This window comes from Suncus etruscus, chromosome 9, assembly GCF_024139225.1.
Source record: "Suncus etruscus isolate mSunEtr1 chromosome 9, mSunEtr1.pri.cur, whole genome shotgun sequence".
Taxonomy (NCBI): domain Eukaryota; kingdom Metazoa; phylum Chordata; class Mammalia; order Eulipotyphla; family Soricidae; genus Suncus; species Suncus etruscus.
The window spans coordinates 66,995,480-67,022,645 of NC_064856.1; the positions used below are offsets into that span (position 1 = coordinate 66,995,480).

General features: G+C 43.4%; 1 protein-coding gene across 1 annotated transcript in view; it reads right to left on the reverse strand.

Moving 5' to 3' along the window:
- Nucleotides 1-27,166, reverse strand: part of PLEKHA7 (pleckstrin homology domain containing A7) — a 245,111-nt gene that overhangs the window by 105,513 nt on the left and 112,432 nt on the right. The window lies entirely within an intron of this gene.

Consider the following 27,166-nt stretch of genomic DNA (forward strand, 5'->3'; position numbering starts at 1 on the left):
CCAAGAAACAGCTTGTCGCTACCAGCTGCGCAACACCAAGGATACACACACACACACACACACACACACACACAAACACACACACACACACACACACATATCAACTTTAAAAACTTCACGGAGAATGTTTCCTGCCTCCGACAACAGCCTGTGTCGTGCCTCTGTTTAATCACCTTCAACAAGCCAGGCTCCTTGGGTGAAAAATGAGAAGATGGGACCAGGTGATGGTCCAGTCTTCCAGCTGTGATGTCTTACAAAGCTGGGACTTTTCATAGTTGGCTGCCAAAGCCTCAGACAGAAGTATAACAATACTACACACATCGCTGAAAACACAGAGGAACTGCGTCCCCACCCTGATACTTGTCAACAGAACTGCTTTTGTAGTAACATCAGGGAGGGTGTCAGGAACAATACTTTTGTCCTGTTTATTCCCTACTAAATCAGATTGGTTTCTGTTGTTGCTGTTAACTGTTTTGTTTAACTGTACATGCTCCCAGCCACCCCAAACTCCATGAATGTGGCGCCGTGCACGGGCTGCCCCGGGAAAGCCAGCTCAGGACTAACCTGCTCTCTCGCTCCACACACACTCCTTCTGTCCTGGAGCTCCATTGGCCACAGGTGCAATCCAGGAGTCAGTGTTCAGGAAACCAGGGCAGCTTACACAGGGGGAGTACAGGGGGGGTCCCCCGCTTGCTCTTGTGCGTACTTGCTCGCTCTCTTTCACATGTTCTGGCACTCTCTCTTCTCTCTTCTCTCCTCTCTCCTCTTCCCCTTCTCTCTCTCTCTCTCTCTCTCTCTCTCTTTCTCTCTCTCTCTCCCCCTCTCTCTCTTTTTCTCTCTCTCTCCTCTCTCTTCTCTCCTCTCTCTTCTCTCTCTTCTCTCCTCTCTCCTCTTCCCCTTTTCTTTCTTTTCTCTCCTCTCTCTCTCTTTTCTCTCTCTCCTCTCTCTCTCTTTCTCTCTCCTCTCTTCTCTCCTCTCTCTTCTCTCTCTTCTCTCCTCTCTTCTCTCTCTTCTCTCCTTCCTCCTCTCTCCTCCTGCAGCTGTGCCTTCCAAGGTGTTACAAACAAATCCAGCAGCCACTTGCTCCTTCCTACTCATTCATTCTTCTCTCCGCCCCACAGACCTGGCAGTGGAGCAGGCACAGCTCCAGCTCTGAGTCACCACCCCCCTGTGGCCAAGTGGAAAACTGCAAGGCAGGCACTTCCGGCTCTCCGAAAGTCTTCTGTGCTCCTATGGGCCCTTGTCACAGCTAGGGCCAGAATCAGCCCTGCAGCAGACAGCACTGAGGAGTGGTGGAGAGATGAGGGTTCCCTGATTGGGACTGGAGGGTTGAGCAGGTCCCCAGATTCACTCCCAGCAATCTGTGCTTCTTTTAGCACTACAAGAGTGGAAAATTCCCTGTGACCTCAGATCAACAAAGCAATCGTTTCTTTGGCCATTTACGTCTCTCTATAAGCCTGGGTACTGGTGATCACTTGAAAAACAAATTCCATGGGACAACGACATCTGACTTAACAGCCCTGCTGAAGGAGCAACACAGTGTGTGGCACACTGGAGGTGCTCAACAACAACAGCAGCAACACAGAGGCCTTTGATTTCAGTCTACTTAGGTGGCAGATTTACTAAAACCCTTATCATTTTCCCCCTGATAAATCTCCACATTCTGCATTTTTTCTGCCTATGGCAACTGCGCTATAAATATATAAATGCAGAGGTAACATATTGAAATGAATAAAATGCAAGTGTTAGGGTCTCCTGTTCCACAAGCCACTCCCTAGGTAACAATAAGGACTCCCTCCAATGTGATATGCTTTCTGCAACTTTTAAAAGAGGCCTTCAGTATGATGTAAACATCAAGGCCCACAAATTATAGATCAGTCACTGTAGAACAAATGGCCAGAGAGACATCCTGACATGTCATCTCAGCAAGGGTTCCTGGTTTGACGAAACTTTTTTTTTCAACTACAGAGCAGATAAACCTAGCTGTCCTGCTATCCTCCCTCTCTTCCTTCCTTCTTTCTTTCCTTCCACTCTCCTTCATTTCTTCCCTCCCTCCCTCCCTTCTTCCCTTCTGCCCTCCCTTTTCCCTTCATTTCCTTCCTTCCTTCCTTTCTTTTCCTACCTTCCTTTCTTTCTTTTCCTACCTTCCTCTTTCTTTTAGCTGGCTGTGCTCAGGAGCTATTCTGGGCTCAATGCTTAAGGGCTGCTCCAATAGTGTCAGAGGTCCAGACAGTAGAGGGATGCAACCCAGTCCTCCTAAATATAAAGCAATTTGCTCAGTCCATTGAGCAATATTCCCAAACCACCATAACTTCTTAAACTGTGGGCTGCAATTCTATAGCAGATCATATAACTGAATGTGGGAGTCATAAAAAAAATCTTAAAAACATTTCTATGATTTTATATTATTATCAATAAGTGTTTCTAATTGTATATACCTATTTTACTTGCCTGGGGTTGTATAAAAATTCTCCAGTGTGGATCCAAGAGATAACTCAACATTAACAATCAGTAGAAATGAATTTCTCCCACAAAATAAGGGGTTTTTAATCCCTTAAAATAGATGGATGCAACCATAGTAATTTCACTAAGCTTCTATTTTATACACCAAACACATGTATATAACTACAGAGCAGAAGAATCCAGGACTGAAATACAAAACACACATACCTCCGTGCTAAGTATCAGTCCGCTGGGCATGGCCACCCTAGAAGGTGAATCATACTGTAAACATTTCACACTCAAAGGTATTGAAATCCCAAGGAGTGAAGTGCCATCCCAAGACCACATAATCAACAAGTGGCAAGATCACAATTCAAGCCCAGATATGTCTAACTCGTTTTTGTCTAATCAGTTTTTGATTTTGGAGACCCCATCCAGTGGTGCCCAGAGACTGCTCCCAGCTCTATGCTCAGGGGTTGCTCATCTCAGTGCTCAGGGGATCATATGGATCTGGAATCAAACTTGAGCCTCTTGCAAGCAAAGCATGTGTGCTAGCCCTTTCAGCTGTCACTCTGGGCCTAGTTTTGCCTAACTCTGAAATATGGAGTTATTCTTAGCAGCTACACTTGAGTTAATGTCTAGGCATGCTCTAGAATCCTAGGGAGACATGCTGACTTCAGGGAACAGGAACTATGGAGGACACCAGTAGAAGTAAGGCAAACTACCCAGGCTCACACTCCTGCAAGTGGAAGAACAGGAAGCGCCAAGAGCTCATTCATCAAGCAGACAAGTACAACCTCCTTCACCAGGTAACACCCTGGTAAGGCTCTGTGACAACTATTTGGGAGCCAGGAGAGGCCACATGAGAAACTCACTTACTAGGGGAGGCTTCAGCCTCCTTCTTCCTCAGCGCCAGACCATAATGCTAGAGCATAGTTCACAGAGCCTCCAATCCCACTCTCACAACCTCAACTGGAACCTTTCCGTATATCAGTCATGGATCCAAACTCATTGCTCACCCTGACTACTGCCTTACTCCACAGTCTCTGCCTTCATGAATGCACTGCAACCCTCAAGGCCCCTTTGCTTTAGATCAGGGGTCTCAAACTTGTGGCCCGCAGGTCGTTTGTGGCCCTCCATACAGCATTTTGTGGCCTGCGGCTGGCCTTCAAATATCGCAGTATTCACGATTATTCGCTTACCGAATAATCACAATAAAAATCGCATTAGTAAGAAAAAAATCGCATTAAACATTCGTATACCCCGAGCAGTTCCGTTCGGGCTATGCATATGTTTAATGCGATTTTTTGCGATTTTTATTCTTACTAATGCGATTTTTTATTGTGAATATTTGGTAAGCGAAATCCCTGTCTCACCCCGACTTTGCCTCCTGCGGCCCCCAGGTAAATTGAGTTTGAGACCCCTGCTTTAGATAGCATGCTGCGGGAAGTCAGGAGAATGCAGAATGATTTATCAGATTATTAACAGATGAGACTTCCAGATACACAGCATGGCAGCATCAAAGGGCAGAAGGCCCACAATAGGAGAAGTGATCACCACAGTTGGGTTGGTGGTGTAGAAGGATTGTAAGAAAAGGGTGCTGGGTCCTTGGAGGGGGTGGATATACTGTTGGTGGACGTGGCATTGGAATTAAGAATTACGGGGCCGAAGAGATAGCATGGAGGTAAGGCCTTTGCCTTTCATGCAGAAGGACGGTGGTTCGAATCCTGGCATTCCATATGGTCCCCCAGCCTGCCAGGGGCAATTTCTGAGTGTAGAGCCAGGAGTAACTCCTGAGCACTGCCAGGTGTGACCCAAAAACCAAAAAACAAAAAACAAACAAACAAAAAAAGAATTATATGTATGATAAACCATTATTAACATTATTAAAATGCAGAATATTGATCAATAATATCTTTTTTAAGAAGCCTCTTCTGACTCCCATTCACTGCTGGTGGGAATGCTGACTGGTCCAGCCTTTTTTGGAAAATAATATGGATATTCCTCATAAAAACTAAAAATTGAGCTCCTATATGATCCTGCTATACCACTCCTAGGGATATAGAACCTAGGAACACAAAAACACAATACAAAAAAATGTCCTCTACACTCCTGTGTTCATCACAGCACTATTTACAATAGAATCTGGAAACAACCCAACTGCCCAAAAACAGATGAGTGGCTAAAGGAACTTTGGTACATCTATATAATGGAACACTATGCAGCTGTTAGGAAAAATGAAGTCATGAAATTTGCTTATACATGATGAATATGGAGAGTATTATGCTGAGTAAAATGAGTCAGAGGGATAGACGTAGAATAATCTCACTCATTTGTGGGGAATAAGAAAAATAAAAGATAGTATGATAATAATATCCAGAGACAATAGAAATAAGGGCCAGAAGAACCAACTCAAGGTAAGAAGCTTGCCACAAATAGTGGAACAGTGCAGTTTTGGCAGAGAAAGGACCATAATAGTTGGAACTTAGCACTTTGGACAATAACTGGGTGTTGGACAGAGATATCACAGTACCCCTTCATTAACAATAGTGCAAAACAAATTAAAAAGTAAACAACAAATTGGAGAGCACAAATGCATTAATGAGCATAACCATCAGAAGACCCATGGTGGGGGTTAGAGCGATAGCACAGTGACAGGGCATTTGTCTTGCATGCCACTGACCTGGGACAGATCCAGGTTCAATACCTGGCATCAAATACGGTTCCCCAAGCCTTCCAGGAGCGATTTCTGAGTGCAGAGCCAGGAGTAACCCCTGAGCACTGGCAAGTGTGGCCAAAAATCAGAAGAGGAGGAGGAGGAGGAAAAGGAAGAAGGAAGAAGAAGGAAGAAGGAAGAAGAAGAAGAAGAAGAAGAAGAAGAAGAAGAAGAAGAAGAAGAAGAAGAAGAAGAAGAAGAGGAGGAGGAGGAGGAGGAGGAGGAGGAGGAGGAGGAGGAGGAGGAAGAGGAAGAGACCACCATAAATATTCAATCATCTCCCCAACATTCTACAGTGCTCTAGAGTCCAGATGCAAGTCTGCCCTCTTGAAAGCCACCAATATCACAGCTAAGAAAATTGCTCCAGAAAGCAACTCTGAAGAATTAATACCATCTTTTAAAAATTATAGTTTTTGCTAGATACTCAGAAGATATTCTGTGGTAGTAGGGGGACGCTGGGAATCCCATGAATGGAAGCCAGGGCCTCACACATGCAAGGTATGTGTTCTACCACTGAACCGAGCCCGAGCACAGCAGAAACTCTGAAAAGACCTGCAATGACTAGATGATCACACCTGAGTGATACTGAGTGATACCTGCCCCCAACAAAGATGAATGACATAAGCACAGTAACTTGTTCATATAACAAATATTTAAGAACCAACTGGATGCCAATCCTATGATGTTTCATATCTGAAAGGTGCATTCATAATCAAGAGGGAAAAAGGCGTGGTATTCTAGTTCCTCTGTTCTGTCAAAGGTGGATGAAAGGATATAGTTTTCAGATTTTCAGGTTCCTGAATAACAATCTCTCTGCTTAGTTCATAGCTATAAAATTCTCAACATATTAAGTCAACTTAAAACTTATTTTATCAGGGCCGGAGAGATAGCACAGCGGTAAGGCATTTGCCTTGCATGCAGGATGATGGTTCGAATCCTGGCATCCCATATGGTCCCCCGAGCCTGCCAGGAGTGATTTCTGAGCGAGAGCCAAGAGTAACCCCTGAGCACTGCCGGGTGTGACCCAAAAACCAAAAAAAAAAAAAAAAAAAAAAAAAAAAACCCAAAAACTTATTTTATCATAAAGGATACATCGTGTCTTTTCAGAGATCAGAGTGTTTACAGCTTTAGAACCAAAATCCAGGGAGACTGATTAAGTGGCAGAGCACACATCTAATATGTATGGCCCTGGGTTGGATTCCTGGCACTCTGTGCCACCAAAGTGAAGTCCAATGGCCTCCAAAGACCAGTAGGCTTATTGGACTGAAATTCTCTAAAGAATTCCCCTTAAAAATATAAGAAGGGGTGCCAAAGTGGTATTACAACAGGTAGAGCACTTGCCTTGCACAAAGCAGACCCTGATTCAATCCTATATGCTTCCCTGAGCATAGCCACGTGACTGATACTCACATAAGTTATAAATATAAATAAATAAAAATTATAATAATAATGATAATAAAACAGTAAATATAAACAATAAACATAACAATATATTTATTGTTATAAAATATATTTATTGTTATAAAATATAAATAAATACATAAGCAATATAGCCAAAAACAAACAAACAAAAAAAGCTAATTTCCTGCCTTAAATTCATCATCTAGTGGCTAATACACATGAAAAATATACTTTACAGCTGAGAATACTTGAGTCCAGCATGTAGAATTCTTAATCAAGATTGAGAGGCCAATAAAGCACATAGTGAGGAACACTGAGAGGAGATAGTGGCAAAAAGGGGAGTTATATTCTACAAGCCAAAGAAGGCAGCACAGAGAATGCCATGGCCCCCAGAACCTCCAAAAGGCAGCATCCCTGTCAATGCATGAGACTTTGGGGAGACTTTTGGCTTCCATATTTGTGAAAAGGTGCATTTTAATAGTTTCAGGCTTCCATTCCTATAGTAACTAGTTAGGGCAGCTCAGGGAAATAATCCAGAATCTGTATTAGTTTAGTGGCTTCATCTTCTCCAAACCCAATTAGTCAACAATGTGAAAAGGCTGTCATAAAAGCCGCTAGGACCTTGAGGCCTACCTAATAACATAGAGTCCAGACAGGAGAGGTGAAATACATTCCTCTGTCTTGAGCCACTCTACTGTATTCACTGCAGAAGCCACACCTACAGGTGCTGAGAGCGAAGAGCTGGAGCCTGTCCAGGAGAGGTGAGCCAGGACAAAGTCACCCATAGGTCAAAACTCCTGTGTGGAAGGAAATGAAGTCTTCTAGCTAGGCAGGAAGACACAGGGCACATATTTCAATAAGGATGGTATGGTGAAAAGAAATATGACCCACCCCTTAGGTCCAACCTGGTAGAACTTGACTTCATCAATGGATCAAGGCGGTGCTCATGGGTTATTCCTGGCTCTATGCTCAAAAATCCCTCCTGGCAGGCACAGGGGACCATATGGGATGCCAGGATTCAAACCACCGTTTGTACTGGATCAGGATACATGCAAGGCAAATGCCCTACTGCTATGCTATCTCTCTGGCCCCAGAAGCCTATTTCTCCAGAATTAAGAGTCAATGATGTGTCCGTGAGTCCCATCTGACTGGCTGGCTGCCTCCTAGTGGTGGAAGTTTTACACCCAAGCCAAAAAATGATATACACCTGCCTGAAGAAGGCAAGAAAGGAGGAAAGAAAGGAGTGAGGAAGGAGAGAAGAGAGAAGGGAAACCCCAGACCTGCAATTTTCTATGATGACTTACATTTTTCCCTAGCTCCAAAAATCTATTAATTGGGAAATATATTGTAAAATCATCCCATGTGCCAGATTTCCAACCCTGGGTGAACAAGTCTGAAGCAGAGTCACACTTGAAATAATCCAGACCAGGCTGAGAATGAAACACATATAATCTGGCAAATCTATCTGGTATAAAGAGCCAGTTGCCTGCCAGAACAGTTGTTTTTATTGAGTACAAAATCCAATGCCAGGTGGGAGAGTAAGGACAGATAGCTCAGGTTATCCTGAGCCAATACTGCCCAGATTTACATATAAGACATCTCTGTTTTGGGGTAAAACAAGTGGTAAATAGATACAAATGAACCAGGAAAATATTTGTTTTGTGTGAAACCAAGTATAAATAAATACATAAAGAAACCAGAGATGATTTGTTTTGGGTAAAAGAAGGTGTAATCTAACAATATATCATTTAGCAATTATGTAACTCAAGGAATTCTTGAAATCTATGGGCAGAATAAAGTTCCTGATCAGTAAGAGATAACTATAGCTGGAAAACAAAGACCCTATGCAGAACTATGGCCAAGGGCCTGTGCACCCACTCCAGATCTGGCTAAGGAGCACGTGATGAGAGCCCTGATCAGAGCAGATGATCAGTGCCCCTGCTCTAAGGCCCGTAGGTCCTTCTTTGCAGGAAGTTCACTCTTACATCAAAGTTTTATTAAATTTTTATTTAAATATACAGTTGTAAGAACCCAAGGCATTCAGTCTCCAAGAACAAGTCATGGAGACAAAACTACAAGGACAATCATGGGGTGGTGCTTGCTGGGAGACAGCTCAGTGGCTTAGAGAACCATGCAAACAAAGGGCCAAACATCAATCCCCAGTGCCCCCCAATGCTATCCTGGCATATCTGCTATTTGAGCAAAGTCACTCTGCTCTATGATCCCTTGTGCTGCAGAGGATGTCCAGCCATACTGAAGCTCTCACCCCAAGAACACCACTAAAGAATGTCAAGAAGTCTGACCCTTGGCAAATGTGTGAGCACTCAGAGGTTGCCTGAAAGCATTAAAACCAGAAAGTTCAGGCCGGAAAGATAGCATGGAGGTAATGTGTTTGCCTTGCATGCAGAAGGACAGTGGTTCAAATCCCGGCATCCCATATGGTCCACCAAGCCTGCCAGGAGCGATTTCTGAGAATAGAGCCAGGAGTAACCTCTGAGCACTGCTGAGTGTGGGAAAAAAAAAAAAAAAAAAAAAAGACCAGACTGTTTGGCGTGAGAGTGGTGGTGCAAGTGGTACGGCGTTTGCCTTGCAAGTGCTAACCTAGGACAGACCCGCAGTTCAATCCCCAGTGTCCAACATGATCCCCCAAGCCAGGAGTGGTTTCTGAGTGCATAGCCAGGAGTAACCCCTGAATATCACCGGTGTGTCCCAAAAAAGCAAAAAAAAAAAAAAAAACCACCGAAAAAAAAAATGACCCAGAATATTCAAGAGTGCATAACTGAAGAGCACATCCCCCTGGGAAACCCCCATGCAAACACCATAACTAAAGTGTGTGATGATGCCCCGGTGAGCACATGGTCAAATGTGCAAGCACCACAGCCCAATGTACCACCCACTGCATGTGTCACAGCTAATTGTGCAAGTACTATAACTAACATGTGGGCATGGGGTCTTAGAATAGTACAGGGGTTAAGACATTTGCCTTGCATGTGGCTGACTCAGGTTAAATCTCCAGTCACACAAGGTCCCCCAACCCCCAAGCACTACCAGGGAGATGGAGCCAAGAACAGACCCTGGGTATGGCTGGGTATGACCCCCTCCCCCCCACACACACACACACAAGTTCCTTAAATGTATGATCACCAAAGTCAGGAGTGGATGTGATCCCCAGTGATTACAAAAATAAAGATAAAAGGAACAAAGAGAAGGGATACCACTTCTTGAACACCTCCCCTACTGAGTGCTTGAGATCCCATCTGTGTCACCTCTAACAGATGCTTAACTTCTCAATGTAGGCCTCTAAAGAGAAGATGCAAAGCCAGAACTTTTGGAGATTTAAAACTTTAACTGGAATCCAAGCCTTCAAATCAAATTCTTCTCCTTCAGGCTACTGTCTACACTAAGCCCCTGCTCTGAGTGTGAAATGTGTTCAGGTGGGTTAGGCTGCAAGATAAAAGAGAAGTACATGGAAGATTTCCTCTTTGGCCACATGGAAAACGAAAGAAGCCAGAGTCGGGAGCACAGGGTGCTGCAGGTAACTGTGCTAGAGTCTGGCTTCTTTCCAGGTAACTTCTGCATGTCAAAGCCCAGAGAGTAATGCTGGGGGGCAGGATGGCTTCAGCACCCACCACAACAGGGTCACGGCTACCATATGTCCCGATTCCCATTGCGGGCACTCCCTGGTAGGCATACCACTGATGGTGATCCACATCAATCCTGACACCTTTTCCTCCCAGGATAAGGCCATGCTGTCAACTATCAGCACAGGGATCTGAGGACTTGCTGGGGCCCAGAACCCAGGAGACTTTTGTGAGGAATGAAAGAAACAGGGTCTTTGTTAGGATCACACCAGTGAGGTCATGTTCCATTGGAAGGCATCTTCTGCAGCTGAGACACCACCACCAACCTCTACCCCAAACCATCTTCATCCTTTACTCTCAGGCCCTCTTAAGGTCTCCTACTTCCCACCTGTGCCTTTAAGTGTCTGCTTGCAAAGGTGAAAGGCTGTAACAGAGTCAAGTGCCCAGAGCACAGGAGGCTGGCATGGCCACCCTCTTTTGAGGAGGGGACCCACACTCAGTTCTGGGACAGAGGGCAGAGGACAGAGGGAGGACACAAGGACTGACTATCTCACTTCTAAAAAAGGGCAAAAGGGGACAATTTCAGAAATCCCCACCCAAACAAGTTTCCTTCTCAATTTCCTAGTGGTGCCCATTCCGGAAAAGGGCACCAGGCCAAGGGGCAGAGCAGGAAGAAGGTGTTGCCTCCCCCAGACCCTGTGTCCCAGGACTTTCCAATGAGACAGACACGGGAGCCAGGGAGCCTGACACACTTTCCTGGGTTTATTCTAGATCTTCTTTCTTTTCTCTTTGGCTTTACAGGGAGTAAAGCAGGACAGGAGAGGGACTGAAGAGGGACACTGTAGAGGAAGATGCAAATTTGGAGTCAGAAGTGGGGCCCAATAACAGGCACACCCCTTGTCAGTATAATTTTCCCCTCCAAGGAAAGACATAGTAATGCCCCACTTCTTCAACAAAGGCCTACTGGGGAGCAGTGGAAAAAGACCCTCAAAAGTGTAAGTGTGTGTGTGTGTGTGTGTGTGTGTGTGTGTGTGTGTGGTGTGTATGTATGTATGTATGTATGAGAGAGAAAAAGAGATATCTGTCACCATCTATTCAGAAAGCATGTCATATTCCAGGCATTCTGTAGGCATAATATCATACTTAATCATCATCCTGGCAGACTGTATTACTGTTTCCATTTTATAGATGAGGAAACTGAGCATGAGAAGAAGGGGCAGAGTACATGGCATAGCTAGGTAGGAGTAAAGTCACAACTGAAACCCAGGGTAGAGTCAAAGGTTGGCGGTTTCCCATGGAGATAACATGGCAAGATAACTCCTGACATCTCAAAGCAAGAAGTGGTCTTGGGTACAGAACAAGGGCTTAGGAGAAGACATTCTTACTAGTGTCTCTATGCTCTGGAAATAAATCCCCAGCAATCCATAGTCCTGTCTAGAGAATCCCTGTGCCCTGACACGGATACTGGCTGAAAGTCTTAGGTTAGAGCCCAGATTGGCTAGTAATCTTTTTTGTTTGTTTGTTTTGGTTTTTTGGGGCCACACTCAGTGACACTCAGTGGTTACTCCTGGCTATGCACTCAGAAATCGCTCCTTGCTTGGGGAACCATATGGAAGGCTGGGGACAGAAACCAGGCCCGTCGTGGGTCAGCCATGTGCAAGGCAAACGCCTTACTACTGCACTATTGCTCCAGCCCCTGTCTAGTGATCTTTCATCCAGAACAAGTGCTACCTTTGAAAAAGGCAAATGGGAATACAAAACATCCTGCTTCCTCACCATCCTCTTCTGAATACCCCTGGAGTTTGGAGACAGCTCTGAATCACATATCAAAATGGCCCTTTCCCAGCTCCAGATTCAATTCCCCAACATCAAACTCTTGTCAGAGAGGCAGACAGCAGAGCTGGGAGCCCAGAATCACTTTCTCCGCTAGTGACAGTATCTGATGCATGTTAAATGCCTCCCTGCAATTCCTCAAGTGTCCGGTTAATCAGTAAACCAAGAGCACAGAGGGCACAGAGGGAAAATGCTCTGCTGCAGGGAGAAGTGAACAAATAGCACATAGTGAGAAGCAAACAGCAAGATAAGCCCAGGGGCTGTTGGAGAGAGCTACATTCATGAAAACATACACTGTCCAGAATGCCACAAAGCAAGATACTAAAAAGCTTGCATCGAAAAGGAGCAAAACCCTCTTCTCCCCACCTCATTTGGACGCTGGCTGGACCAACCAGAAAATGTGCCTAAAAGGTTTCAAACTAAAAGAGAAAAGTTGGACAAGTCACTTGGAAAAGGTTTTGCCAGGCTTGCATTTCCCATTCAGTGTCAAATGGCTCTCAGGTGCCACCAGTCCTGCCTAGCTCCTGAGAGCAAACAAAATTCAGAAGTTCCTGTCTCCCCCTCAATTCTCCTCCCCACAAAGTTCTGTTCAACACCTGCTCTGTCTCTTACTAAACAACTTTCCCAGGAGATCCCTTTGCAGCCCTATGTGTGCCTGAGACCACTGTCCCCCAGTGACAATTACTGCCTTGAGTCATGGGTCTTCAGATCCAACAGCTACCCTGATAGTCTCTAGATCAATACACCTCAAACCAAAGACACCCCACCCATATCTTCATCTATTTTCCCTAGTGAAATCACCTCCTACTTAGAAAAAGGACAATGACACATTTTATACCATTTTGTGGGCAAAGGACCCAGGATGTTAATCACTGTTTGTTATATGTGTATTGCGGTCATACTCAGTAGTTCTTTAACTCTTTTCAAGGATCATTCCTAGAAATGCTCAGGGGACCATATAGGGTGCCGAGGATTAAACTTGGTGAGCTACATGGGAGGCATGTGTTTAATTCCTATACTCACTCTACAGCTCATTTTTTTGAGGGGCATACTCAGCAGTGCCCAGGGGTCAGAAATCTCTTCTGGCAGTATCAAGGGACTATATGGGATGCTGGGGATAAGAACCTGGGTGGGCTGCATACAAGGTAAATGCCCTACCTGCTGTGCTATCTCTCCAATCCCTCTGTCCCTAGCTCTTAATCACTGTACTTCATGATGAAAATCTGTCCTTCCTGAAGAGCTCATGGGGACACCATCTAGAAACACTAGAAATCATCCTGTTCATCCCCTTCTTTCCTTATCTGAAATAAGTTAACAGTACTTCCCATGCAACCAATCCAGCCCCTCTCCAGCCCCACAGCCACTTTTCCTGGGGAAAGTTAGCCTCAAGGGTCAGCATCTTTTCCAGATCCGCCATTGCCAGGCAACTTTCAACAATACTCTACACAGTTCTCCATAGTACAAATCTCCAACTGCCTTTAAATCACCCAAAAGGCTCCTACACCTTCTGGACCACAACAAACAATCCCTGTGCCCTGCCACCTCTTCTCAGAAAGACTCACCCTCAGTGAAATTTCAGTGTCTTTGCACATACTTCTATTTTGTTGGGGGGGGGGGGTTTGAGGGGAAACACCAGTCAATGATCTGGCTTTCCACTCATGAGTCATTCCTGGCAGTGCTGGGGGCCATATGAGAATATGAGATGCTGAGGATTGATCCAGGTCAGCCACGTGCAAGGCAAACAACCTTCTCACTGTTCTATCATCTAACCGCCAGAACACACTTCTATTTTCTTCTTTTTCATTTCTTTTTTCTTTTTGGGTCACACCCAGCAGCGCTCAGGGGTTACTCCTGGCTCCATGCTCAGAAATCACTCCTGGCAGGCTCGGGGGACCATGTTGGATGCCGGGATTTGAATCAATGACCTTCTGCATGCAAGGCAAATGCCTTACTTCCATACTATCTCTCCGGCCCCACACTTCTATTTTCTTAAAGGCTGGCTTCCCTGCCTCACTTGTAGCCTTCAACTCTCAGCACACAGGTCCCCTCCTCCTGAAAGACTTCCCCAACAGCAAGCAGAATTAAGCATCTGCTCGTGTACACCAGGGCCAGCTGTTTACCATCTAGTGTCAACCGTGTCATGCCCACTCTTTTCAGATTCTCTAGTTGTACAGAGTACATGCTTCGTGAATGACCAATGAATTAGAATTTACAGCTGCTACCACACTCTTAGCTGTTAAATTATCATCTTAGTACAATGACCAGAAATCTCTGCCTCCATAAACGCCAGATATAAGAGAAAGTCAAGGTGAAGTTTCTGTCTGGGGACACATTGCTTGCCTTGCCCAAACCTGAACCAGGTTCTCTGGTAACAAATGTTCTGCTCTTTGTCACGATCCATGGCACAGATAGGCTGTCTTCTTCAGATCCAGAAGTAGCCTCCCCTAGAGTCAGAGCTCCACAAAACCCATCCACATTCTGCAGCTACACAGCACCAATGGGGAGACCAGGGTCACCACTTTGTTCAATTCGGACATGCACCAGGAACCTCATGTACAGAGTTCTGAAGAAAAAAAAAAAGCCAACTACATGGTCCAGCAGTACCATATCATTTCCCCCCATTCTCCTTCCAAAATCTTGACCATGCTGAGCCAGAACCCCAAGACCAAGAAAAACTAACCCAACTTCACTGTCTTAAATAGTGGTGCTTGGCCTGCATGTAAGTACAAGACAGTTCTATGGGCCACCTGGGTGCAGGGAGGACAAGAGGTGAGTGGCAGCATTTAAAGGCATGACACATTAGGTGAAGGCCACTAGAAGTGGACAACCATAGAGAAGGCTATCAGGCAAGGCTTCTGAGTGCCAGGTGGGGTAGGTGTCTGGGGAGAGGGAAAATGGGGAGGCAGTCTGGCAAGCAGTCCCACTGTGCTGTCTGAGAGACTGGTAGTTCCTAATGACTTTCAGGGAGTTTTCACCTGTACCTCACATATGCCGTTTTGCTTCAGGAACAACAAGGCAATTAGAAATTGGAATTCAAACTTTACGGCTCTCACTGCAGCTGGAGTGGAGTACATTCCCCCTCACACATCCACACATTTGGCTCAGTTGTGAATCTCAAAAGCGATTAAGGAAATGTGCGGTTTGGTTCTGCGAACCTCTCAAGGGGCTAGGAGAATGACAAATGCTCCTTTCAGGGCACTGGGTGGCAATCACTCCCCACTTCCACTATGTCACTCAGACGTCACTATGGCAACCAACGAAAGGCTTCCTTCCTCTGTGGCAAAGACAATAGAAATTTTAATTAAAGTCCCTCTTTGAGTTGTTGGTTTCTTTTTTTTAATTTTCCTGACCAATGGAAGAAAAATATCAAGATGTTACTCAGAAACGCATGACGAGGAACACTTACAGAACTTAAAGAACATGCTTTGTTTTCCTGTATCAGTGATCTTTCTTCCCTTCTTCCCTAAAGCCCACCCTCTTGGACGCTCAACAACTCAATTTTTATAGCTCTCATCAATTCAGAGTTGTCTAGAGCTTTTATCAAGCATTATGAAGCTAGGTAAACATTCAGATTTAATTTTCTGACTGTGATTGAAAGCAGGATTTTAGACATTTTTATTTCAAGTCATAAAATTCAAATGGTCTGGCACATTTGCATCAAGTTCTTCCACAAAATTCAGAGACAACCCAGCTGAGATGGAATTGTGAGGCCTGTGGTGGGAGCAGAGCAAGATGGGAGCACCTGTGATGTGCTCCTCAAGATGACTCTAGGCTTGTTGCTTCACTTCTCAGAGATTATGTTTCTTACCTGAAAATAAATCCTGTCTGAAGCATCATTAAAGGATACAATGATGGATGCCACCCACCAGCACTCTGCTGGCACAGAAATGAGACTGGGACCAGAGTGAAACAGTAAAACAGAGGGTAGGAAGTTTGCCTTGCATGTAGCTAACTCAGTTTTGATCTCCAGCAGCCCATATAGTCCCCCAAGCTCCATCAGAAGTGATCCCTAAACATAGAGTAAACCCTGAGCACCACTTGGTATAGTCACCTGTGTCAAAAGAAATTAGACTAGAGCAGGCCAGAAAGATAGTTCAGCAGTAAAGGCTCTTGCTTTGCATGTGACAGACCCTGGTTTGGTCCCTGGAACCACATATGGTCCCCTGAGCACTACTAGGAGTAATCCCAGAGCACACAGCCGGGCTAAACTCTGAACTCTGCCAAGTGCTGTCCCTAACCCAAAAGAAAAAAAGATTGGATTCTGGATGTAGCCCAGGAGTAAAGCACATGCCTTGCATACGTAAGGCCTCAAGTTTGATTCATAGTACCACAAGAAACAAATGCTATTAAACACTTACTATAAATAAGAAAAATATATGTATATGTATATATATTATCTTTCAGCAAAATTTAAAAAAGCAAATTGGCAGCAAGTGTTGGTTTAAATATATCTGCCCAAAATGGATGAAGAAGGTACTGTTCACCCTTAAGAAATGTCTCTGGCATGGTTTTGGTTTGGGGTTTATTCTTTTTTTTATTTATTTTTTTTTGTACTTTTGTTGTTACTCCCTTATTGTTTTTTGGTTTTGTTTTGTTACCTTTTCTTCTTTTTTCCCTTCCTTCTTCTAAATGGATATTTATGACACCTAGATGGACTCCTCCTAGTTTTTCTCTTTATTTGCCTTTTTTTTTGTGTGTGTGTGTGTGTGTGTGTCCCACCCCCCTGCCATGGTACCAAGACCAAACAGTCATATGTTCATTTGGTGGAAATAAAAAAATGATCAGACTTGAATACCAAATCCAAAGTCAATGACAGCAGAATCGATCACAATCTACAACAAGCTGTACAAGTGGGGAACAGTTCCACTAGCATTACGGGGGGGGGGGGGGAGGAGGGAGATGTGGGATGCATGCTGGGAACAGGGGTGGAGGGAGGACAACACTGGTGGTAGGAATGTCCCTCATTCATTGTCACTATGTGCCTTATATATTACTGTGAAAAATTTGTAATTCACCTTTATCACAATAAAAATTAAAAAAAAAGAAAAGAAAAGAAATGTCTCTGGCAGGTGCCAGCTACCCAACTTTCTCCCAGCCCTACATGTAGCCATCTGTCCCCTCACCTGGACTATTCATTCCAACAGCCCCTCCTAGGTTCAGCTCACTTTAGTTCACTGTTCTCCCAACCACCAGTCTAAAATCCAGACCTGGGCTATTCATTTCTTCTGTGTGTGCTTCTGACACTAACTTCTGGAATACTGAAAATATACTAAAAGGCCTCAATGTGGCTTAGTAGGAAAGAACATGACTCACATGTGTGAGATCCTGAGTTCTATGTTGGCACTACCAACAAAATCAGAAAACTTGAGATTGCCTCTAAATTAATTTAGGCATTCGAGGTGAAATCAATTAAGATCTCACAGTTTGGGGCCGGGAAGGTGGCGCTAGAGTTAAGGTGTCTGCCTTGCAAGCGGACAAACCGCGGTTCCATCCCCCGGTGTCCCATATGGTCCCCCCAAGCCAGGGGCGATTTCTGAGCGCATAGCCAGGAATAACCCCTGAGCGTCAAACGGGTGTGGCCCCAAAACAAAAACAAAACAAAACAAAAAAAGATCTCACAGTTCTGGGGAAAGATCTTCAGAAGTTGATCTTGAAATATAAGTGAAGGAGCAAAAGAACACTTTCATCATCACATAAGCCCTCTTGTTAAGTATGAAGAGCGATTCTGTGATGATTTTTGACTTTGTATTTGAGGGTTACACCTATCTCTATGTTTGGAGACTATCCCCAGGCCTTCTGCATGCAAAGCATGTATTCAGTCCATTGAGCCAACTCCCCAGCTTAATACTTGTTATTCCTAAAGAAGAAGCTTCCAAATATTTTTGACCTACTTACCACACTCCTTTTCAGGGGGGAAAAATGTCACTCAGAGCTGGAGCAGGAGGTAAGGCACTGCCTTGCACGTCACTGTCATGGGTTTCATTTCCAGCTGCCATCCTCCCTGGATTGTTCCAGCACTCCAGAGAAGGGAATGTAGCCCACTTTGGGAAACACTGGTCTAGTGTCAACAATTTGTCCCAGTGGACTTCACAATTCAGGGAAATTGTCCAACATCAACTAAAAGAATTAGCACCCAAAGTAAGTAAAAAAAATAAAATAAAACAAAACCATTAAAACTTACTGAAGATCTCTGACTGGAGGTGGTAAAAGTCAGGTCCCTAGTAACCCTTGAGCACCACTGAGTGTGGATTAAAAAAATTTGCCACAATAATCATCCTTATCTCAAAGAGTTGTTGTGACAAGTATTTGGGGCCAGAGCAATAGTACAGTGGGCAGGACCCAGCGGACCCAGTTTGATCCCCAGCATCCCATATGGTCCCCTGATCCTGCCAGGAGTGATTTCTGAGTACAGAGCCAGAAGTAACTAACCCTTGAGCTGGGTACAGCCCAAAACAAATAAACAAAAAGAAAAAGCCAGATCTCTTTTTCTGCCAGCCCTGTGTAGTAACAAGCGGGAAGGGTAAGACAATGAAGAAGATATGCTGGGATGATCTGTTGGTCTGAGCTCTGAGCAAGGTACTTTCCATTTCCAGTGGGCTGAGGTGTGAGGTATACCTTGTAGAGCTCCCCACTCCTTTCAACCTGGAAAGCATCTGGCCCTTACAAACACAGGTGCACCCAGAAAACAAACAATGCTGGAAGCCTAGGCCTAGAGCAATAGTTCCAATGTGAATGATACTGCACCTAGAGGGTGTTAGTAGTCTATGTTTGTTCAAATACAGTGGATTTCCAGGGGAGTGGGGGGGGGTGTGAATGAATTTTTCTTTATTGAAAAGAGGGCGATAGGCCAAGTAAGTTTGGAACCCTCTGCTAAGAGCTTGCCACCTTCCAGCCCAAGAAATCCAAGTCACACTCCAAGTTGTCAGCTGAAATGTGTAATGAGAAAAGAACTCTATACATTTAAGCCTCTCACAGGTTATAAATCCTGAGCTTTACTCTGATTGCACGACAGCAAATTCTGCCCTGAAACATACCGTTGGCTGTCCATAAACTTCACTTCACTAATCCATAAATCCTGTTAAGAAAACATATGCAGAGTCCAGCCTGCCTTTAGCTCAGGTGCAAAAGAGAGGCTAGAGTATATTTTCATTCTATGAAGGCCTTGTAACTTTCATGAGGTGTTTTATGGGCTACAAGTAGACTATGAAATGCTGCCATCAGTGATCATGCTTAGACAATAAAATGGAACAGGTGACCTAAGAGCACAGACACCCCATTTAGTACATTTTTTTCCCTTTACTCAGCATCTTCATTTGATACAAAGATCCACCAATGCCCCTCACCCCTGGTCCATCATCTTTTCCTTGTAAATAAGGTTGTAATCAAAACTTCACACCATTGTGATCTTTGATTGCAGATAGTCTGAGGCTCATGGGGCAAATAAATGTAGGCAGCTTTGAAGAGTGGTGAAATACTGATGTCAGCTCATTACAGAGTCAGACACAAGCCTTTACTACCCCCTCAAAAAAGTTATTTTTTTTTCAGTATAAAATATTCCAACTAGTTCAAGTGTCACAAGTGGAAGTCTTGCTCTTTTGCCTAACTCAATGTAATATTTTTATTTTCGTGACAGCTTATTTTTGGTTCTTAGCTTAGAGAAAGTAATACATGTCCCTTAGAGAAAAATTTCAAAACTCTACAAAATAAATGGACAACTGAGGGAAAATATCACCTCTAGGTCCACTAACCAAGTACTCATTTGGCAACTAAGTCTTTTCTTTGTGCTAAGTGTACTTCTTCAGTCAATTCTAGTGAGAATAAGCTAATAGAGTTAAGCCAAGAGTTTAAGAGAATTGTACGATATGCCCCTTATTCTCCAAATTCTATCACTTTGTATGCTCAACTCACTTATATGGATTATTCTTTTTTTCCCTTTTATAAAGGGGCCTCCCAAGCAAATTTCAGGAGGCCTGGGAGTCACTTGGAACAACCAACTTTGCTGGATATGGGGGCCTGGCAATGAAGTGCTGTTCTGGGCCAGTGGTGCTGGAAGCCTCAGAGTTACTAACACCTGATGGTGCTGGGGCCAGAAGTGCCAAGTGATGTTATTGATCAAACTCAGGTCACATGTAAGGTATGCCCTGCCAAGCCCAAGCCCCCAGCTTGTATGCATGCTCACCTTCTTGATAAGTTTGACTGAAATATAATTCACATATCAAGCAAATCAACTATTTAAAATGTACAATAAGTGATTTCTAATATAGTCTGTTGAGCAATCTTAACACCAATCTTAAAATATTTTATTATTTAAAAATAAATTCATATCCTTTAGACATCATTCCTCTTCTAGTTTTTTGGTTTCTTTTTTGTTTGTTTTTGGGGTTTTTTGGGGGTGGGAATCACACACGCAGCGCTCAGAGGTTACTCCTGGCTCTATGCTCAGAAATCGTTCCTGGCAGGCTTGGGGGACCATATGGAATGCCAGGATTCGAACCACCGTCCTTCTGCATGCAAGGCAACCCGCCTTACCTCCATGCTATCTCTCCAGCCCCTGCTCTTCTAGTTTTAAGTAATCACTAACCTACTTTCTAAAGATCTGCCCATACTAGATATTTCATATAAATAGGACCACATACTCTACTCTGTAGTATTTTCTTTTGTGATGCCCAGAGCTCATACATGTAAAGCAAGAGTTCTATCCTGACCTGTTTTCCATCTTCTTTTGAGACTGCTTTCACTTATCATGTTTTCAAAGCTCATTCTTGGGGCTAGAGAATTAATTCATAATGTAGGATGCTTGCCATGCACTTGGCTGCCTTGATTTCGATCTCTGGCATCTCACATAGTCCCCAGCCACTCTCGGGAGTAATTCCTGAGTTTAGAGCAAGGAGTAATCTCAGAACAGTATCAGGTATAGCCCCCAAACAAATTAAAGAAATAATAAAAAAGTAAAACCCAAATTCATCTTGTACTGCATGTTTTTTGCACTTCAGGATGTCTCCTGGCAGTGCTCAGAGTACCATATGGGGTGTCAAAGATTGAACTAGGGTTCTCCACATGCAATGCAAACACCATACCCACTGTACTATTGTGCTGGCCCCATTTCAAAATTTTAATAATATCAAACTAAATAATACTATACTGTATAGATATACTATTTATTTATCTACTCATCTACTGATGAACTATTTCTACTCAGGATACTATGAGGAACACTGCTATGAACTTTGATATTCAGTTTTTATGCGAACAGATGCTCTCATTTCCTTTGCGTATATACATACTTACATAGCAGAGGAATTCCTAAGTCACATGGAAACTCTATGTTTAACCTTTTGAGGATCTGTAATTGTTTTCAAAATGGCTATATCCCTTGGTATCCTCACTCGGAGTACATTAGCATGCCAATTTTGCCATATTTTTACCAGCACTTTTTTCTGTTGTTTTGTTTTTGGGCCGTACCTGGTGGCACTCAGGGGTTACTCCTGGCTCTCTGCTCAGAAGTTGCCCCTGGCAGGCATGGGGGATTATATGGGATGCCAGGATTCAAACCACCGTTGGTCCTAGGTCGGCTGCTTGCAAGGCAAACGCCCTACCGTTGTGCTTCCTCTCCAGCCCCACCAGCACTTTTTAATATAATTTTTTGTTGTTGTTTTTGTTTTGGGTCACACACTGTAGTGTTCAGGAGTTACTCCTGACTCTCCATTCAGAAATTACTCCTTGGGGGACTATATAAAATGCCAGGGATTAAACCCAAGTCAGTCGCGTGCAAGGCAAACATCATACCAGCTCTGGCCCCAGTTATCTGTCACTTTGAATACAGACACCTTAGTATGTGTAAAGAGCTTTCTCATTATGGCTTTGATTGGCATTTTCTCGATGGCTAATAATACTCAGCATCTTCCCATGTAATTATTGGCTACTTAAGTCCTTGGTTTGGCCCAGTTTGTTTTTAAGCTGCAAAGGAATACTACTGAATTACAATGTTATTAGATAAATTATCTTCAGTAAGTCACAACTTCATTTTAAGTCACAACTTTAAATCTCTATAGGTTCCCTATGTGAAATGAGAAAATACTAACAGAAATGAGATAAGACCTGCAAATGATCTAGCATATAGCTGGGCACTTCATACCAGGTCTGAGAAACAACTCTTATTATTTGCAAGCCATGAATCTGTTAAAAATGTTCTTCTCCAAAAGAGATAAGTAAGAAGTGGGAAAGAGGGGCCGGGCGGTGGCGCTAAAGGTAAGGTGCCTGCCTTGCCTACGCTGTCCTTGGACAGACCTCGGTTCAATCCCCCGGTGTCCCATATGGTCCCCCAAGCCAGGAGCGACTTCTGAGCGCATAGCCAGGAGTAACCCCTGAGCGTTACCGGGTGTGGCCCAAAAACCAAAAAAAAAAAAAAAAAAAAGAAGTGGGAAAGAAAAGTTGGGAACAAGGATCAAGTGGAGTTCAGATCAGAGAGGAGAAAAGTCAAACCATAACTAGTATCATCTTTAGAGCTTTGTTTTAGGAATATCTGGACAGGCTGGAGTTCATTCCTCATCTGTCCATTAGTAATGTTAGTAGCTACTGCACTGTGTTTAATCTGGCTTGGTTGATAATAACTAATCTCTCAGTTAAACTGCAGCAAAACCACTGAACACCAGTTTGACAAACAGGAAATGATTTATAATAAACCAAACAGGAAAGGAATAAGTGGGAAAACTGATGATGTTTGGGGTGTAATTTAGTAAGGAGGATGAGGGTCCACATGCCCGAGAGGCCCCTGGAAGAGGCTGAGAAATAGTTCCTAAAGCCCAGCAGCCATCTCTCACCACTGCACAAACACCTACATAAGAATATTTTTCATCTCTTTGTCGCCTACACTTCAGGATTATAGATTCCGGAGAATGCTGCTTTCCTTCACTTCTTGAAGTCATGCTTGAGAAGGTAAAAAGGCTTCCACTTATGTTTTTTGGCATATAAATAGCTCACAGTAGAAAGAAAAAGAGACCCAGTGGTTCCAAACACAAAATAAAGACAGGCTGTGCTGATAAGGTCCAAATTATAGAGTACATGGGGCACAAATAAAGAGAAATACTTTTCAGAGAAATTCAGTTTTCCTACTCAATTCTAAAAGGGTCTCAAGCCAAGAAAAGCCTTACTGCCTTCCACAAATTGATATGACTCTCGCAAACCCCTAGGGTAGCAGTCATGCAATAACTGTCCTTTTGTCCTTGCCATGTTACCCTCCTTCAGATATCAGGAAAGGATGGCTATCCTTGATTCTTCACCATGGAGCAAAGACAGAGCAAATTCTATACTCATGCTGTAGTGTTCTAAAAAATCACTGTCTTCCCCTGATAATCTCTCATGGCCAAAATGATAGCCCTTTCCCCAAAACTCTGGAGTGATTTGGTGTGACAGGTTGGGATTTTCTGGTCCATGTAGGAGCCCTCAATGCATCTTCCTTGTCTTAAAATATTCTTTAGGGACCAGAAGCACCACATGTGGTCCTTCAACCCTTTCTAGGAGTGATCCCTGAGTACAGAATCAGGAGTAAGCCCATAAGCCCTGAACATGGCCAACTGTGACTCAAAACCAAAACCAAAAGCCCTCAGAAATAACCTAACTATTCAATCGTACTAGGAATGTCAAACAAAGTCTTGTGTTTCTACCTAATAAAATAGTGGACAATCTTTAAAAACAATTTCTGAGAATCTAAGCTTAAAAAATACTTATAGTAAATAAAAACAAACAGAACCCACACCATATAAAATAAAATCTCAACTATGAAATACTGATTTCAAGAATGAAATACTAGATTTAAAAAAAACAGGCCAAAATATTCATTTTAAGATGTGTACGATCTTCTGTAAAACTATCACTTCTGCATAATTTCCCCCTGCTTACTATACAAAATTTATTGCATATGAGCAATAAAAAGGACAATTTCAGCAGAGCAGCCACTCTGTAGAGCTTTGGGAGGCTTGACGAGACATAGCCAGCACTTTACAGGCACAGTGCACAAACGAACTAACAGCAGCAAGTAGTCCAACTATTAGTGGTGACAATATAGATGTACATCCCAGCAGGCATGGGAGCAGAAATCTATAACCAAACCATAGAGTTTGGAGTGAATGGACCAAAAGAGCATCTGCCTCTAGGTCTCTAATCCTGCCAATGATCCCACAGAAACTGAACTTCTCTCAGCTCAGTGTCTTCCTCACAAGACATCCTGCTCTAAGAAGCTATAAAGATCATATCATAGACTAAGTGATTTCCGAGATTTTTGCTCCATACAGGCTGAGCAGAATAATGATTTCCCAGAGTTTTGAAGCCTCTGAAGTGGCTATAACCTGGCATCAGGAGCAATGGAGGTGGCTGTGCTACATAGCCCCAGTGTAGAACACATGGGAACACCACACCTGTAAAGCCTGGTCCAAAATTCCAAGCAACCACCACTGACACCTCAGCTATGTATCTACTCAGGAATCACTGTCCTTGTCTGCAGAACAAAGCCCAGAGGAGCTGAGCTGTGCTGTGCCCAAGCAAGTGGACACCTTTCATTTCCAAGGTCATGGCATGCATAGTCTGGCAGGATATTGGTATTACCACACATTTCCCAGCCTCACATCTCCGCTACCATGCAACTCTTTGGATAATGGCAACGAGGAGAAGGAAATTGTCGCTGGTTTTATCTTCCATAGAGTATCTAACGGCTCTTCAGAAAACCTCACCATAAAAAGAAACGATCTTATCCCAGACAGATAATGAATAACAACCGAAGTGACAGTGACCCCCGAAAGGCATTGCAATAGCCTCCAACAAGAAGATTAAATTTAAAGTCAGAGAGGGGAAGATTAACTTTATGGGCAATAAAAAGGCAAGGGTAATATACTTGACCTAATGCAAGTCTAGAATTGAGCCAGGAAGAGAGCTCAAAGAAATGGAATACATGCTTTGCAGGCTTGAAACCCTGAGTATGATCCCGGGGATAACATTCTCCGAACACACCAATACTGTTAGGGATAGACCTAATGACCCCTAGCACCACTAGGTCTGCATTGCTGGAAATAGACCCCAAACCTCATTAAAACAGAACAGAACAAAACAAAACAAAAAGCCCACCACAAGAAGATTCCATAATTGGGTTAGAGAATGTTCATTGGGCTGGAGCACATAGGTTAGTGCAGGATGCCTGGGTTCCATCCTTAGCACCACACAGTCCCCTGAGCATTTAAGCCAGGAATAGCCCCTGAGCAAAACTGAGTGTGGCCTCAAAACAAAACAAAACCAAAACAAAATAAAAAAGTCTAGCACTGCTTGTGCTGAGCTATGCATGCTTGAATTTGAGAAAATCTCAAGTGCCGGTAATTAGACCTGAATCTTATCACTACTTAATAGATGAGTGTTTTATAAACACTTCCACCTTCAAGCTGTCACTTAATTCTCATTCACAATGAACATTTCCATCATAATTAGGAAAAGAGTTGGTGAATCCCTTCCATAGGCCAAACCAGAGAGAAAGAAAGAGCCTGTGACTTTATTCATGTGTATTATTCAGCACAGCAACCAAAGCAGGAAGGTGCCAGCTATGCAAATTTTAAAAGCAAAGTCCCCAAACATAAAAATTAATGTTCTAGGATGCCATTAGGGACCTTCTTGGCTACACAGGCTCCTATCAATAAAACAGTGGCTCTCAAGCACTGTCATGGGATCTTCGGCAATGTCTAGAGACACTTGTTATTTCTGTAGTGCCAGGACTGCACCCAGGACCTCAGACATTGAATGCATGAATATTAGCCCCAGCAGACATTTCTAGTGAACACAACTGAGGGATGCTATTGACTTGTAGAGAATAGAAGCATGAAATGGTATATGGGGCTGGAGAGATAGCACAGCGGTAGGGTGTTTGCCTTGCAAGCAGCTGACCCAGGACCAACAGTGGTTCGAATCCCCGCATCCTATATGGTCCCCCGTGCCTTCCAGGAGTGATTTCTGAGTGGAGAGCCAGGAGCAACCCCTGGGCAGCCCAAAAGACAAAAAAGAAAAGAAAAGAAAAGAAAAGAAAAGAAAAGAAAAGAAAAGAAAAGAAAAGAAAAGAAAAGAAAAATGGTACAGCTAACCATCTTCTACTGTGCAGGAGGGGGGCCCACAACCTGTTAAAAAACAATGGGTGATCGTGCCTGCCAGGAGCTATTTCTGAGCAGAAAGCCAGGAGTAACCCCTGAGCACCGCCGGGTGTGGCCCAAAAACCAAAAAGAAAAAAAAAAAAAAAAGAAGATGAATTAAAATGACAATGATGGAACAGAACTTCTAGAACCACAAAGACTGACTTCATCATAACTCCCACCGCAGGATCTGTGCAGATACTGAGATCCCTAGTCACAGAGGCCTGATAGTATCACCCAGGACAGAGCAGAGGTCTTACAAACACCACAAAAGCACCACCAGGAGAGTAAGTGATCATGAACAGAGTCTATAGTTGATCCCATGACAATACACTCCAAGGGCAGAGAAACCCCATATCTCTTAGGACAAGTGAATTCCTTTTTGAATGACCCCAATATTTACTGTGCCTGGGCAGGAGGGAAAAAAAAAAAAGCACAAATCATTATTTTTTTTATATATATTATTTTATTTTCATTTATTATTATTATTTTTATTTACCCATCTATTTTTGGTCAATTTCTCTGTTTGGGTGTGATAATTGAAGTTGTCCCCAGTTATACTTATTCTTTCTCTTCCTTTCTGTTCTTCCTTTGTATGCTATGCCATGTTTCCTATATCAAGACCATGACATTTTTTTGTTTGTTTGTTTGCTTGTTTTGTTTTGTTTTGTGTTTATTTTTGTGGGTTTTTATTCTTTTTTGTTTTTATTTTGTTTGTTTTGTTTTGTTTTGTTTTTTGGTGCTTGTGCTTATTGTTGGAGCCCTCACGGGATATTTGACACTTCTTTTTGTACTGGTGGAATGTTTCACCTTTTTTCTCTCCTTCATTTCTCAAACCGATGTTGAAAACCTCTGGAAGAATTCCAATTATTTTCAGCGTATTAGACTTTTACCCCAGTTTATTACTTTTCTCTCCTTTAAACAAAACCACGTAACTTGAACTACCTAGTCCTGCCCCCCCAATTAGAGGGGGAAACAAGGGAGACACCAGGACCAAAGAGGTGCAAGACTACTATGCAGTAGGCTAGATACAG